This window comes from Schistocerca nitens, chromosome 4, assembly GCF_023898315.1.
Source record: "Schistocerca nitens isolate TAMUIC-IGC-003100 chromosome 4, iqSchNite1.1, whole genome shotgun sequence".
Taxonomy (NCBI): Eukaryota; Metazoa; Arthropoda; class Insecta; order Orthoptera; family Acrididae; genus Schistocerca; species Schistocerca nitens.
The window spans coordinates 644,469,416-644,486,543 of NC_064617.1; the positions used below are offsets into that span (position 1 = coordinate 644,469,416).

At 43.6% G+C, this 17,128-nt stretch overlaps 1 long non-coding RNA gene across 1 annotated transcript in view; it reads left to right on the forward strand.

Annotated features, from left to right (window-relative positions):
* LOC126253166 (uncharacterized) overlaps nucleotides 1–16,872 on the forward strand; it is a 56,888-nt gene extending 40,016 nt beyond the window's left edge. Inside the window, exon 3 of the long non-coding RNA XR_007545913.1 lies at nucleotides 16,219–16,872. This is a non-coding gene — a long non-coding RNA (uncharacterized LOC126253166). The remainder of the gene's footprint in view (nucleotides 1–16,218) is intronic.
* The last annotated feature ends 256 nt before the right edge of the window (nucleotides 16,873–17,128 follow it).

Here is a 17,128-nt window from a genome sequence, read left to right on the forward strand (position 1 = left end):
TGAATTAAAACCAGTTGTGAGTTTTGAAAATCAACATTATTATGGCACTAAAGTGGTATTAGGCCATACAGAGTTGTGCCAACTATGTGAGAACTAAATTGTGATTAAAGGCATGTTTAGTCAAAATACTCAAATATAGAACAAGACAGAAACCACTCATAAGTAGGAACAGAATTTCGAGAATATAATGTTTGCCAGCTATGCTATATACACTGCTGGCCACCGTAAATGCAACACCAAGAAAGACAAGAGGTAGCACAACACAATTTCTTGTGTAGATAACATGTTGACCAAGTATCAAATGATTACGTTTACAGACGTCTGTGACATGTGGTTCCTGCCAGAATCAGTAGCCAGAGTAGCCGCCATTGTTGGAGATCACCGCTGACACACGTCTCGGCATTGAGTCAAAGAGACGTTGGATGTGTTCCTGGGGTACAGCAGCCCAAGCAGCTTCCACACGTTGCCAAAGATCATCTGGTGTGGCAGCTGGGGATGTAATCTGGGTCACTCGTTGAGCAACCGTGGACCACATGTTTTCTGTCGGCGAAAGATCCGGAGAACGAGCCGGCCAGGGAAGCAATTCAATCTGGTTATTGACGAAGAACCTTTGGACAATGCGTGCCACGTATGGTCGCGCGTTATCCTGTTGAAATATGGCTGTGGCCGAGCCCTGAAGGTAAGGAAGGACAACTGGCTCCGGCACCTCGGATATGTAGCGCCGGCTATTTAAAGTACCGGCAATGCGTACTAGAGGCGTGCGAGAGTAATATCCAATACCGCCCCATACCATAATACCCGGTGCAAGACCAGTGTGGCGGTGCATAATGCAGCTGTCCAGCATCCTCTCTCCACGGTGTCTCCACACTCGAATCCGACCATCGTGGTGCTGCAGACAGAAGCGTGCCTCGTCAGTAAAGACAACATCATTCCATTCTGCCGTCCACATCCGTCTGTCATCACACCATTGGCGACGGAGACGTCTGTGGTTCTGCGTCAATGGTAGACGAAGCAATGGACGTCTTGCGGACAGACCACTCTGCTGTAAACGGCGTCGAATGGTACGCGCAGACACTGGATGATGCGTTACAGACGCAATGTGCTGTGCTATGGTTCGAGATGTCACTGAGCGATCCGTCACTGCCATGCGCACAATTTGCGTATCAGCACGTGCAGTGGTGCACCGAGGTGAATGCGATCGACCACGTCGGTCCGTCGTACCCTCCTGCATCCAACGGTCACATATCCGCATTACAGTTGTTTGGTTTCGTCCAACACGACTAGCGATTTCTCTGTATGATAATCCACAATCTCGGTAAGCCACTATCCTTCCTCTGTCGAACTCGGATACTTGATCAAAAGATGTTCGCTGTTGTCTACGAGGCATAACTGATCGTCTTGTGAAACAACCACAAGGTAAACACACGTGCCGAACGTACACTCGTCGAAATCGCCAAGCCTTAAATGGCGCTATGAGGTGGCGCAACAGGCGCGCGTGATGTGCGTCTGCGCTGAAATTCTAATCAGTTGCATATCTCATCGCTGCAAACTCATGGTGTAAATTTCACTTGATTCGGATGCTTCCTTCAGGGTGTTGCATTTACGGTGGCCAGCAGTGTAGTATGCACAGACTGGGCTGGCAGCATAATGTTTATAGCTTCTACGAAACTTTATAGACCAAGTTACTATAATTGGTATAGCAAACTCTGAATCCAACAGAAGAAAATGTAGCCCAATATTTTGATTTGTGTTGATAGGTAGATATACATAGGTGTCGCTACATGGAACTATTTTTAAGTTCACAACACTTGAAGTAGGCAGAGTACTGCATTCTTATCAGTATTGCCATACAGCATTAGATCTATAAATGTCGGTCCATCAGACTGCAGCAAGAAAAACATTCTCATTTGTCTGATAATACATCCAGACAGCGTTTGCCTAAAAAATGTATGTGTATTAGCCAAAACACTATTCCCGCGCACATACCATCTATGTGCTGAGGTACTCTCAGATATTAATGATACTACGCATAAGACTTTTACAGAAATTTACGATTTCCCATCACAATCAAATACCGTGTTTATATTCATCAATGTCTCGGTGGAAAATCAAGATAAAATACGAAAATACTTTTGCTTTGGACGATGCAGAGCAGTCGATGTCTTTTACCTATGCCATATGTACCGTAGGATCACAAAGCAACTGATTACAGGTACTGTAAACCTTATTACCGGCTTCAAACAAGAAAATATGAGTTTAAAACATACACTCCTGGAAATTGAAATAAGAACACCGTGAATTCATTGTCCCAGGAAGGGGAAACTTTATTGACACATTCCTGGGGTCAGATACATCACATGATCACACTGACAGAACCACAGGCACATAGACACAGGCAACAGAGTATGCACAATGTCGGCACTAGTACAGTGTATATCCACCTTTCGCAGCAATGCAGGCTGCTATTCTCCCATGGAGACGATCGTAGAGATGCTGGATGTAGTCCTGTGGAACGGCTTGCCATGCCATTTCCACCTGGCGCCTCAGTTGGACCAGCGTTCGTGCTGGACGTGCAGACCGCGTGAGACGACGCTTCATCCAGTCCCAAACATGCTCAATGGGGGACAGATCCGGAGATCTTGCTGGCCAGGGTAGTTGACTTACACCTTCTAGAGCACGTTGGGTGGCACGGGATACACGCGGACGTGCATTGTCCTGTTGGAACAGCAAGTTCCCTTGCCGGTCTAGGAATGGTAGAACGATGGGTTCGATGACGGTTTGGATGTACCGTGCACTATTCAGTGTCCCCTCGACGATCACCAGTGGTGTACGGCCAGTGTAGGAGATCGCTCCCCACACCATGATGGCGGGTGTTGGCCCTGTGTGCCTCGGTCGTATGCAGTCCTGATTGTGGCGCTCACCTGCACGGCGCCAAACACGCATACGACCATCATTGGCACCAAGGCGGAAGCGACTCTCATCGCTGAAGACGACACGTCTCCATTCGTCCCTCCATTCACGCCTGTCGCGACACCACTGGAGGCGGGCTGCACGATGTTGGGGCGTGAGCGGAAGACGGCCTAACGGTGTGCGGGACCGTAGCCCAGCTTCATGGAGACGGTTGCGAATGGTCCTCGCCGATACCCCAGGAGCAACAGTGTCCCTAATTTGCTGGGAAGTGAGGGGGGGTCCACTACGGCACTGCGTAGGATCCTACGGTCTTGGCGTGCATCCGTGCGTCGCTGCGGTCCGGTCCCAGGTCGACGGGCATGTGCACCTTCCGCCGACCACTGGCGACAACATCGATGTACTGTGGAGACCTCACGCCCCACGTGTTGAGCAATTCGGCGGTACGTCCACCCGGCCTCCCGCATGCCCACTATACGCCCTCGCTCAAAGTCCGTCAACTGCACATACGGTTCACGTCCACGCTGTCGCGGCATGCTACCAGTGTTAAAGACTGCGATGGAGCTCCGTATGCCACGGCAAACTGGCTGACACTGACGGCGGCGGTGCACAAATGCTGCGCAGCTAGCGCCATTCGACGGCCAACACCGCGGTTCCTGGTGTGTCCGCTGTGCCGTGCGTGTGATCATTGCTTGTACAGCCGTCTCGCAGTGTCCGGAGCAAGTATGGTGGGTCTGACACACCGGTGTCAATGTGTCCTTTTTTCCATTTCCAGGAGTGTAATTACTAGATAAATGTAGAACTAACATCACATTCGATGAATTTACAACTTTTTGCGACGATTGCTGGAGTCATTCATAGTACAGCATTCTTTGACAACCGATACAACTGGGCAATTGAATGACGATTGATACCAATGGAAATTTCAACATTCGTATTTATACTGACATGAATATTCAGATGAGCGAAAACAGTATTCATAGTCATACATGGAGCACTCAGCAAAAGTATCAGGGAAGTAAATACTCTTTCTCAGGCCATTTTGAAGTTAATGAATTGAACGAAAGAATTAATGTAATTGAAAAGAAAGCAAATGAGAGTGCATGTACGTTGTATACTGTTGCAGTGTGCTTAGTATATAGCTACATTCAACAGAACATAAGGTCATTGAAATGTACAAAGCTATCCTGAAGAAACTGTGACCGCTGAAGATAGGGCATTTGCAATGAGACCAATCACCCAGAGAAACGTTCAGGCCTGTTACAGAATCTCCCAAATGAATCTCAAAGACAAAGACTCTGAAGATGCTACTGCTGATTTCATTAAACATTACAACGATAAGCCGGCCGAAGTGGCCGTGCGGTTAAGGGCGCTGCAGTCTGGAACCGCAGGACCGCTACGGTCGCAGGTTCGAATCCTGCCTCGGGCATGGGTGTTTGTGATGTCCTTAGGTTAGTTAGGTTTAACTAGTTCTAAGTTCTAGGGGACTAATGACCTCAGCAGTTGAGTCCCATAGTGCTCAGAGCCATTTGAACCATTTGAACCATTACAACGATAGTTGGGTAAATAAAAGATATGGAGTGTTAAAGGGCGTACCTGGCATTCAGAATAAGAAAATTAACAATCGATCTGCGTAATACTTCTACTGCAGTGACCCCAACGAAATACTTGAATGGTTATGACTGCCCACAGCATCAGCCCCAGTTGGGAATACAGCTCATTCGAACGACATAATTTTAATAATTTCAGAGTTTTGATAAAGATGTCTTACTGCTTGATTATTGAGATACTACTTCAAGAGCTCCATAAACAAGCATACAACACATTTCTGCGCAGGCACTTTATAATCCGAGGTTTGGATCATTTACAGCAGGCAGATCTTGTGTATATGGGGCTATATTCACGACAGAAAAGGTTTCAAATACATTTTAATCGTTACTGATACTGACTTGAAATTTGCTACGAGATTCCTGTGTGAACAACTATAGGGAAGGCAGCTGCACAGGTGTTTGATCAATTGGTGCAGATGGGAACCAATTGTGTCCCACACAATTTTCAGGCAGATCAAGCTGGAGAGTTTTATAATACATATTGCACGGCAGTAATGGAATGATACTGAATATATCACTACTTGACATTCTCTCATTTGAATGCAAGTATTGTGGAATATATGCATTGAACGAAAAAAATTACGAGTGTGGGTGAGTTTTAACTTTTATGGTTCATATAAACTGACTGATAGCCTTCAATGAATCTTTGACTTATAAGACCTGACCATGTAGTGAACAATAAGAACGACACCGGTTGACATTCATGATAATAGCTTCTAAATGCAGAGTGCAGTCATATTAAAATGGTAGATTCACCCAAACAGAAATTAAATGTGCGTGCTTTAGTACATATTTTAAAATACAAGGCCACCTTTGAGAAATCATATGTACCATACTGGACGATGGAGATATTTCCAGTTTCGAAGGTGCAGCGAATAAACTCTGGAATTTACATCTTAAAGGATAGCAACAGCAGCGAAATAGCTGGTAGTTTTTCCACAGAAGAATTACAGAGAAGTAGGGAACCAGACGTCTTTCTTATACAATGTGTCATAAGACGATGGGGGAATAAGGCCCTTGTTACATGGCTTGGTTTCCCTTCATCGAAAAATAGTTGGGAAGATGCCAATGATTTGCTGTATGATAAGGTGGACGAATCTCAAACAGCGTCGTAACATAACATTTATGATAGAATGCGCATCAGCGTAGATAGTGGTATTCTCAACAAGTTACCTACAGAACTTCACATCTCCACTATTGTGGGCTGGGAATAATGCTTGAAAGACAACTCGGGCAGCGTGAAAAGGGAATCAAGGTTTTAGATGAGGCCTGCAGATAACATGATAACGCGTGCTACCAGATAAGGATCCCCTAGGAAATCACACTGTAGATAGAATTTTAGCTGACAGACCCAAAGAAATAAGTGCAAGATGGGATATCGGTTTTGGCCAGCATAACCACTGCGCCTGTAGGAGATAAAGTAATGTGCGCAAAACTTGAATTAGGTGTGGAGTTAAATTTCGTTTGAATTACGAATGCAGATCGCTGTACACTTAGAATGAAGAATACGAAGAAGAAAATTAGGAAGGACATATCATCGTGTTTAACAAAATGCATTCTGTTATCATTGGCGGCAACTAAAGGAGCCTCAAAAGGAAAACTAAAACACATAGAGTCCTACAGTTGCCCTCCACATTGAGTGGAATCCTCCCCTTCATAATTTCAGGTCTGGCAGGACTTTCAACTATTGGCTCTTTAGCCATTTGCGCTGCAGCTATCGCAAGAACAGTTAAAAATGTGGAAGACGTATAGCAGTAGCTTGTCGAAGCAAAAAAACATAAGTATATGGAATCTGTGTCTATTGGGAAAGCCGGCCGGTGTGGCCGAGCGGTTCTAGGCGCTTCAGCCTGAAACCACGCGACTGCTACGGTCGCAGGTCCGAATCATGCCTCGGGCATGGATGTGTGTGATGTCCTTACGTTAGTTAGGTTTAAGCAGTTCTAAGTTCTAGGGGGCTGATGACCTCAGATGTTAAGTCCCATAGTGCTCAGAGCCATTTCTATTGGGAAAGGTCTGCACTTAAAATGGCACAGGAAAGAGCTGTGATTACTCATTTAAAAATGCTGCTAGCTCTATTGTCCATCAGACCACTTACAGATATTTATCTACTTAAAGTCGTCGAAAGTTTTCTATTCCAAGTTATCGTGGCGTGTTTTTGCCTACTATCTATTGAATACAGAATCATAAATTTAGACGTTGAGGAAGAACTTGAACTACACCGATACTTTACCGGTAACAACACATTTTACAATTTTCAATGCTACCAGAACTTGAGTGTATATCCGTGTAGACACCTATGTCTCATGTTCATCCTGAGAGCTACAAACAAGAAGAAGATATAAAAACAATAATTGCGGATAGCAGTTTGTCAGTAGATCACAAGAACTGGAGTCATACAATATGACTTGGAAAGGTCGGTCGTCGGTACTATGTACAAATTCCTTTTCCTCAGTCGAGTTAAGTAAAGGGGATTGAAGTACTTTGTTGACTGGGTTATAAACACATAACACTGTTCCTAATATCACAGCATTTGACTGTAAACAACATCTGGGAAGTGGTAAATTTGTGCAAAATGCCGAGACAATTACAGCTTTGATTATTTAAACGTATACTTCAAACAGATTCCGTAGAAATGTTGGAACACGTGAGGCAATACTGACCTTACGACTTATCTTAGAAGAAAGATTAAGAAAAGGCAAACCTACGTTTCTAGCATTTGTAGACTTAGAGAAAGCTTTTGACAGTGTTGACTGGAATACTCTCTTTCAAATTCTGAAGGTGGCAGGGGTCAAATACAGGGAGCGAAAGGCTATTTACAATTTGTACAGAAACCAGATGGCAGTTATAAGAGTCGAGGGGCATGAAAGGGAAGCAGTGGTTGGGAAAGGAGTGAGACAGGGTTGTAGCCTCTCCCCGATGTTATTCAATCTGTATATTGAGCAAGCAGTAAAGGAAACAAAAGAAAAATTCGGAGTAGGTATTAAAATCCATGGAGAAGAAATAAAAACTTTGAGGTTCGCCGATGACATTGTGATTCTGTCAGAGACAGCAAAGGACTTGGAAGAGCAGTTGAACGGAATGGACAGTCTTGAAAGGAGGATATAAGATGAACATCAACAAAAGCAAAACGAGGATAATGGAATGTAGTCAAATTAAGTCGGGTGATGCTGAGGGAATTAGATTAGGAAATGAGACACTTAAAGTAGTAAAGGAGTTTTGCTATTTAGGGAGTAAAATAACTGAGGATGTTCGAAGTAGAGAGGATATAAAATGTAGACTGGCAATGGCAAGGAAAGCGTTTCTCAAGAAGAGAAATTTGTTAACATCGAGTATAGATTTAAGTGTCAGGAAGTCGTTTCTGAAAGTATTTGTATGGAGTGTAGCCATGTATGGAAGTGAAACATGGTCGATAACTAGTTTGGACAAGAAGAGAATAGAAGCTTTCGAAATGTGGTGCTACAGAAGAATGCTGAAGATAAGGTGGGTAGATCACGTAACTAATGAGGAGGTATTGAATAGGATTGGGGAGAAGAGAAGTTTGTGGCACAACTTGACTAGAAGAAGGGATCGGTTGGTAGGACATGTTTTGAGGCATCAAGGGATCACAAATTTAGCATTGGAGGGCACCGTGGAGGGTAAAAATCGTAGAGGGAGACCAAGAGATGAATACACTAAGCAGATTCAGAAGGATGTAGGTTGCAGTAGGTACTGGGAGATGAAGAAGTTTGCACAGGATAGAGTAGCATGGAGTGCTGCATCAAACCAGTCTCAGGACTGAAGACCACAACAACAACAACTTCAGACAGACAGTATCAGGGTTCGAGGTATGCTTTAAGGACATAATGCTTAAAACGGAAGTAAGAACAACTAAGGAAGTGAGAGGCTTTACCCCAGAAAGTTACGCTTGTAGAATAGTTCGTACTGGACAACATTCAGGAGAAGTAATAGTCTCATACGAAGTAAGATACATGAGCTATTCAAATCATTCAGAGTTCCGTAATGCGGGTGATTGAAAAAGTGCAATTAAAAGGGCGAGGTGGAATCGGTTTGTGCACTAGGACCCGAATATTTTATTCAGGGAGTGGGAAACGATAGAACAAGACCACTGTTCATAATAAAGGCGAAGACATTGGTCTAACTGGTGCAGTTGACACAGCACTACAAGTGCGATAATGTGTGTGAAAGAGAAAGATCAAGTTCCTATCGGAACACATTGCCTGGGTAGTAATACACAGATGTGGGATACAAAGCGTTACAACTATGGGAAACCACAGCCTACATCCAGATATTGCAATAACCACTGGTAGGACACGAAAATAAAATTGGTGGAGACACCCATCAGGGTGGAGGAAGCAAGGAAATTTCAAGATTTCTGTTACCACTGTGATGAGACAGGGCATACAGATGCAAAGTGTACGAAACAGAGAAATGTCAGACGCGTGGACGTAAGGCAAATGACTGTCGGAATCCCAAATCATATGTACAAGTGCAGACATACAGCGCACCAGTATAAGGAAAAACTCGGGAAAAGTCTGGGGAGAAAGATTGGGAAATAAGGAGGTGGTATGTGCAGCAGTCACACGTTACCACAGTGAAGTGGCATAATGTTAGGGTACTAGACTACGAAGTCGAAAACGACACAATGACAGGAGACTGCAAAGAATTCGAGAAATAGATGAATTTCTTAATAGATACAGGGGAACATATTACTTTAATTAAAGAAGAAGCTGTGACCACGTGTAAACCAATTAATAGTCATGAGGTACAAAGATTAAAAGGGTTAATACATGCTTGGTACGGCAAAGTTGACTTTAAGGATTACCGGAAATGTGTTAGGAGACCACAAATTCCACGTTCTGAGAATGGAACCAGACATCCCTTACAATGGTTTAGTAGGAATGGAATTCCTCAAAAGACTGCCCTCTGTAATTGTTTGACATGACGTTTAGAGATGAATGGCTGGGACACTCTGTGTTTGACGATACCTGAAGGTGAGATAGGACAAATGGAACAATGAAAGTTTGTAGTACAAATGGATCCTCGAAAAGACCATCAGCAATATAAGGTTGCGGTATCTGAGTACTACCGGAAGAAAGAATGGAACGAGCTGGACGAAATTAATTTAAAATGGCATAACTGACCAAAGCAACTGTCAAGTGAGAGATATCCATCTTATACAACGCGTGGAAGGAAAGCGAATTATGACTACGGATATTACAAGGAATGTTAAGAAACGTAGGAAAATATTTGTGCTAAAAAGAGTGACAGGAGATAAGTTGCAGAATATCTGAATAGTCAACACCAAAACTTCATTACTGAAGACGATGATGTGGAGCATAAATGTAAGAAAAAAAAATCAAATGCATTGTTCAATATACCTTAGACAAATATATTCCGAGCAAGGACTTAAGGGATGGGAAAGCCCCATAGTGGCTCAACAGCCGATTTAGATAAATGGTACGTAAACAAAAAGTGTTTCGTTACAGATTGGAGAGGAGCTGACAGCCAAAAGCTCAAAGAAGCGAAAATAAGCGCAAGGAGAGCATTGAGGGAAGCTTTCAATGACTCTGAAAGCAAAATTTTGTCAACTGATCTGGCTGACAATACTAAGAGGTTTTGCTCTTACGTAAAACAGTAAGCGGTTCGAAATCGTCTATTCAGTCACTCAGTGACAACACAGACATCGAAAAGAATGATAAAATGGAAGGCTTAAATACTGAATTGGGTCTTCCGAAATTGTTTCACCGCGGAAGATCGTAATATGCTCTCTCCTTCCAATCACCGTACAAACTTCAGAATGACAGATATTGAGATAACCGATTGGGGAGTAGACAAGCAACTACAAACGTTTAATAGTGGAAAGGCATCAGGACGAGATGAATACCTGTAAGATTCTACAAATATTATATGAAAGAACCTGCTCTCCTTCTAGCGGCAGTTTACCGTAGTTCGCTGGGCAACAAAGGGTTCCTAACAACTGGAAAAAAGCGCACGTTATTTCCGTTATCAAGACAGGGCGGACAGATGCACATGCGCATAATTATAGGCCTGTATCGTTGACGTTAATGTATTTTATAATTATGAAATATATTTTATACTCAAGAACTATGACGTTTTTGGAGAATGAGAATCTCCCCTATGAAAATGAACACGGATTCCTCAAACAGAGATCTTGCGAAACTCGTCTCTCTTTGTTCGTTCATAGGATTAACAGCGCTGTAGACAACGGCACGCAGGTGGGTGCCGTGTTCCTTGACTTCACGAAGACATCTGACGCCGTCCCGCACTGCCGTTTAATGAAACCAAAAACAAGGTTACCGGGTATCGGACCAGCTCTGCGACTGGATTCAATACTTCCTTGCAGATATAACTCAATACATCGCTCTTACCGGAGCAAGATCTCCAGATTTACAGAGTGCCCCAAGGACGTGTGATAGGACCGTTACTGTTTACAACGTATATAAACGGTTTAGTAGAAAGCGTCGGTAGTTCTAAGATTGTTCGCTGGTGGTGCTATTGTCTGTAAGAAAGAAGCAACGTTAGGCGACAGTATAGGTTCGCAAAATGGCCTACAGAGGATTAATAAATGATGCAGGCGCTGGCAGTTGAGCCTAAACGTAAATAAATATAACATATTGTGCTTAGATAGGAAAATAAATCCACTACTCTACATCTACACTATTGATGACAATTGCTGGAAACAGTATCTGTCGTAAAATACCTAGTAGTACGTAACCAGAGCAACCTTGAGTGGAATAACCACATAAATAAATAGTAGGAAAAGAATATGCCAGACTGAGATTCATAGAACGAATCTTAAGGAAATGTAATACATCCACGAAGTAAATACAGTGATGTTCAACAAAATCCATTGGCAGGCGGTACAAGAGAGGCATTGTGTATCACGTAGAGGTTTAGCAGTGAAATTTCTAGAGAATACTTTCTGGGAAGTTCAAATGGTTCAAATGGCTCTGAGCACTATGGGACTTAACATCTGTGGTCATCAGTCCCCTAGAACTTAGAACTACTAAAACCTAACTAACCTAAGGACATCACACACATCCATGCCCGAGGCAGGATTCGAACCTGCGACCGTAGCGGTCACGCGGTTCCAGACTGTAGCGCCTAGAACCGCACGGCCACACCGGCCGGCTTTCTGGGAAGAGTCTGAAAACATGTTACTTCCTCCAACATACATCTCGCAAAATGACTACTATGAGAAAATTCGAGAAATAAGGGCTAACACAGAGGCTTACCGACAATCATTCTCCCAATACGGAAGGTGAAATCACAAGTACCCTCCTCCAAACACGGTCAAGTGGCTTTGGAGTATGGCCATAGATGTAGATAGTGAACTTGGCAGCCGTTAGCTATTAGCCAAACGCATTATAGTAGAAATAAACTAGAGCGCATAAGTATCAGCAAAATTGAATGAAATATGTTGATTAACTGGGTCACATGCAATGTAGGAAGACTGCAAAAAATGAAGTCCCAACTACATTAGTTTACACGGTGCAGATGCGACAGAAAAGAGGATTGCTTAATTTTGTAGGCAAGATATGTTTAGGAACGTTGGACGAGGTGGATGCTGCATATTATAAGATGAACATTGGTAGAATGGAGTGTAGCTCAAACAACTACTGAAACTGTCTAAAGAGTAAGTGGCTGTAGTCAGGGCCACATTGTCTGGTTTGAATCAGACAGCAGAGTGGATGGTCATGTGAGGGAGGGTACGTCCAGATTCACTAATCAGGGCCGCGCGGGATTAGCCGAGCGGTCTCAGGCGCTGCAGTCATGGACTGTGCGGCTGGTCCTGGAGGAGGTTAGAGTCCTCCCTCGGGCATGGGTGTGTGTGTTTGTCTTTAGGATAATTTAGGTTAAGTAGTGTGTAAGCTTAGGGAATGATGACCTTAGCAGTTGAGTCTGATAAGATTTCACACCACACACACATACCCACACATACACACACACACACACATCACTAATCAGACTGAATCTACTCCCATCCGGAAAGACCTCAGTCCTCGTTGATCCAATCCCTAACGCTTGTAACGATCGAAAACGGTGCTACCGATGTGCAGGTGTAAATGGGACACAAAGTACTGGTCATGAGGCAAAGAGACCACCTCTGTGCAGTCGCTGTGCCACTGTGGAGCGTGAAATTGTGTGTGTTACGGTCTTGTTAAATGTGGTTGTAATTGCGCTCGTTGCGCGATGTAACGGTCATCTGCTGCTGTAGTTGACCGTGATTGAGCACCTCCTCTCCCTTGGGTAGCAGAGCGCCTGTTGTTTGGTTGTTCAGAACCCCCCCCCCCCCCCCCCCCGCACCATGCACCTTGTAAGAGGTCCATGACTGAGGAATTTATTGCTAGCGCACTCGAGCGGATGTAACTTCGATGGATTGCTCACGCGCTGCCTGCGATATGTAAGCTACAAACAATAGAATCGCAGACCAGAGAGCAGTGTCGGCAGCAGTAGTGGTAGTAGCTCGCAGTCGGGCGGTTGGGTCGGTCGTGCCTGAGCGATGTAGTATAAGGTAAAAGCAGCCGCGAGCATATGTAATTTGTAACAACTGATTTTGTACTATTATTATATCAAGTCCCATGTAAATGTTTTTAAAAAATCTTTCAGTAATAGTCTTTCTTATAAAGATAACTTTTGATAATCATTCATCTGAATTTAAAGATTTTACTAATTTCTCCTATCTATGGTCATCCCTATTATCGTAAAGAAACATCGGTTGTTTCTTTTTATACATAACAGATCTAGTGGCCAGCACTGCACTGGGCTGTGCCAGAAAAATGTCTTATAGGAGCAGATATACAGGGTGAGTCACCTAACGTTACCGCTGGATATATTTCGTAAACCACATCAAATACTGACGAACCGATTCCACAGACCGAACGTGAGGAGAGGGGCTAGCGTAATTGTTTAATACAAACCATACAAAAATGCACGGAAGTATGTTTTTTAACACAAACCTACGTTTTTTTAAATGGAACTACGTTAGTTTTGTTAGCACATCTGAACATATAAACAAATACGTAATCAGTGCCGTTTGTTGCATTGTAAAATGTTAATTACATCCGGAGATATTGTAACCTAAAGTTGACACTTGAGTACCACTCCTCCGCTGTTCGATCGTGTGTATCGGAGAGCACCGAATTACGTAGGGATCCAAAGGGAACGGTGATGGACCTTAGGTACAGAAGAGACTGGAACAGCACATTACGTCCACATGCTAACACCTTTTTATTGGTCTTTTTCACTGACGCACATGTACATTACCATGAGGGGTGAAGTACACGTACACACGTGGTTTCCGTTTTCAATTACGTAGTGGAATAGAGTGTGTCCCGACATGTCAGGCCTATAGATGTTCAATGTGGTGGCCAGCATTTGCTGCACACAATTGCAATCTCTGGCGTAATGAATGTCGTACACACCGCAGTACATCTGGTGTAATGTCGCCGCAGGCTGCCACAATACGTTGTTTCATATCCTCTGGGGTTGTAGGCACATCACGGTACACATTCTCCTTTAACGTACCCCACAGAAAGAAGTCCAGAGGTGTAAGATCAGGAGAACGGGCTGGCCAATTTATGCGTCCTCACGTTCGGTCTGTGGAATCGATTCGTCAGTATTTGATGCGCTTTACGAAATATATCCAGCGGTAATGTTAGGTGACTCACCCTGTATACGCGTTATCCGGCGACATAACTGAGGTAAGAATTTTCAGTTTATTCATAATAACTTTTCAGGGCCATGACGCAGCATTGCTGACGTCCAGATTTACCAGCTGATTATTGAAAGGTTATATGTGAGCCACAATTTTACTGAGAGGTTAGTCACATTTTTATTCCGAGGTTACGGAAATAAATAAACTGTTGAGAAACAATGCTGCAAGCAGTACCAAACTCATGTGCAACATACGCCACACTTCGTCCTTATTCCAGTTTCCCTGCGATCCTTCCCTATGTGAGGTCATACAGATGCCTCCGGCCCATGCTCTATTGAACACCGCGATAGAGAATTGTAACTCCTTGGAGATTGACACACACAGTCTTCTCCCATTCCTTCAGCTGCCACGTTTTGCGGGGCCAGCCCCATTTCGCGCTACAGTCACAATGACCTCAAACTTTCTGTGCACGACGGGAAGATCTCTGGTATCATACTACCTTGCTTTCATTCAGCTCCACTGAATAATTAATATAGCATATTACTTTATCCATCTTGTCCTTAAGTTTTGCAGAGTAGGTTATATACTCATATACAGATATATCTATCTCTATATGTGTATCCCTGGCGAGTGCTGTTGTTTTCATGTATACTCAACAAATGTAGTGTATTTTGTTGTAGTGAGTGAGACAAAAGGCATGTGATACGCCATGGGTCATTAAATCACTGTGAGCCAGGTCACACCATCTCAGGACCCTGTTGTTTGTTGTTGTGGTCTTCAGTCCAAAGACTGGTTTGATGCAGCTCTTCACGCTACTTTATCCTGTGCAAGCTTCTTCATCTCCCAGTACTTACTGCAACCTACATCCTTCTGAATCAGCGGTTCTAGGCGCTCAGTCCGGAACCGCGAGACTGCTACGGTCGCAGGTTCGAATCCTGCCTCGGGCATGGATGTGTGTGATGTCCTTAGGTTAGTTAGGTTTAAGTAGTTCTAAGTTCTAGGGGACTGATGACCACAGATGTTAAGTCCCATAGTGCTCAGAGCCATTTGAGCCTTCTGAATCTGCTTAGTGTATTCATCTCTTGGTCTCCCTCTACGATTTTTACTCTCCACGCTGCCCTCTAATACTAAACTAGTGATCCATTGATGCCTCAGAATATGTCCTACCAAGCGATCCCTTCTTTTAGTCAAGTTGTGCCACAAATTTCTCTTCTTCCCAATTATGTTCAATACCTCCTCATTAGTTATGTGATCTACCCATCTAATCTTCAGCATTCTTCTGTAGCACCACATTTCGAAAGCTTCTATTCTCTTCTTGTCTAAACTATTTATCGCCCACGTTTCATTTCCATACATGGCCACACTCCATACAAATAGTTTCAGAAACGACTTCCTGACACTTAAATCTATACTTGATGTTAACAAATTTCTCTTCTTCAGAAACGCTTTCCTTGCCATTGCCAGTCTGCATTTTATATCCTCTCTACTTCGACCATCATCAGTTATTTTGCTCCCCAAATAGCAAAACTCGTTTACTGCTTTAAGCGTCTCATTTCCTAATCTAATTCCCTCAGCATCACCCAACTCAATTCGACTACATTCCATTATCCTCGTTTTGCTTTTGTTGATGTTCATCTTATATTCACCTTTCAAGACACTGTCCATTCGTTCAGCTGCTCTTCCAGGTCCTTTGCTGTCTTTGACAAAATTACAATGTCATCGGCGAACCTCAAAGTTTTTATTTCTTCTCCATGGATTTTAATTCCTACTCCGAATTTTTCTTTTGTTTCCTTTACTGCTTGCTCAGGACCCTGATGATGATGATTTGACCGCACAGACACAGAGCCTTACCACTCATGGTGAATTCATGAGCATAGCCCTGAATGAGATTCATGGATGTGTATCACATTTGAAATGGAGCTCTTCGGATGAGGCAGAGTTTTAACTGAAGAATATGTGAATAAACTTTTTCGTGTGATTCTTAGAGACCCTCGTGCTGTATGGTTTTTTTTTGTTTTTCAGAAATGCCGCACTGTCTGCACCCCCATTGCCTGCATCCACATTATGACCTTCCTGATCGCTAAGAATGGCATTATCTGCACTGGAGTGCCAGTGGCCGCAACATAGCCAACGCCGACGACATCCACAACCCCAGCTCCAGTCGTGCAACAAAGAACAAGTCCAGACTACAGCGGCTGGTACCGACAACTTCGCCAGTACGTGGGCCATTGCAAGCAGCAATGCTCTCACGGATTTCCACGCCATTTGAATGGAGCCTTTGTAGTTTCAGTGAAGATCGTCTCTCAGCCGTCAGCCGCCTCTCTGTCCATTCTTATAGGAAGGATGAAGATGATCACAAGAACTGTCATACTCAGTATCTCGAGATGCTTTTAGGGATACTATATTATTTACCCAATTTGATGACAAGGTCAGATACCGAAATTTGGTCCTTGCCTGCCTATATACTTTGGAAAGGGAACTTTTCAATACTGTGAACAATCTGCATTATGTCGCCATTAAGCGTAGCACTATGATATGCTGCAAGTTCTCTCTCCCCTTTGGAGGGTGTCTCTGAAAACATTGTTATACGTAACTGGAGTGATAGTGGCATGATATCGTGGGGTGCCTCAACTGCCGAGTGGTTTGAGCGTCTCATTACAGGCCTGAATGTCTCAATTTTAAGGAAGAGATTCTGGGAAAGCTATGAGCAAAGTCCTGTATCTAGACGTTCACATGTATGTGTCTGTTCCAGTACATGGCGGGTTCATCCTACATTCCTCTTCTGAAGGATGTATCTGATACACAGGGTGCTTATAATGTCCAAATAATGACGGCTGTTGCTTTGCTTAGTCACTTCTGGCTTGTGCAAGAAGTTCTAAGACAAAGGCACAGCATGTCAGTAAATATCAAATGGATATTTTTGGGAATTATA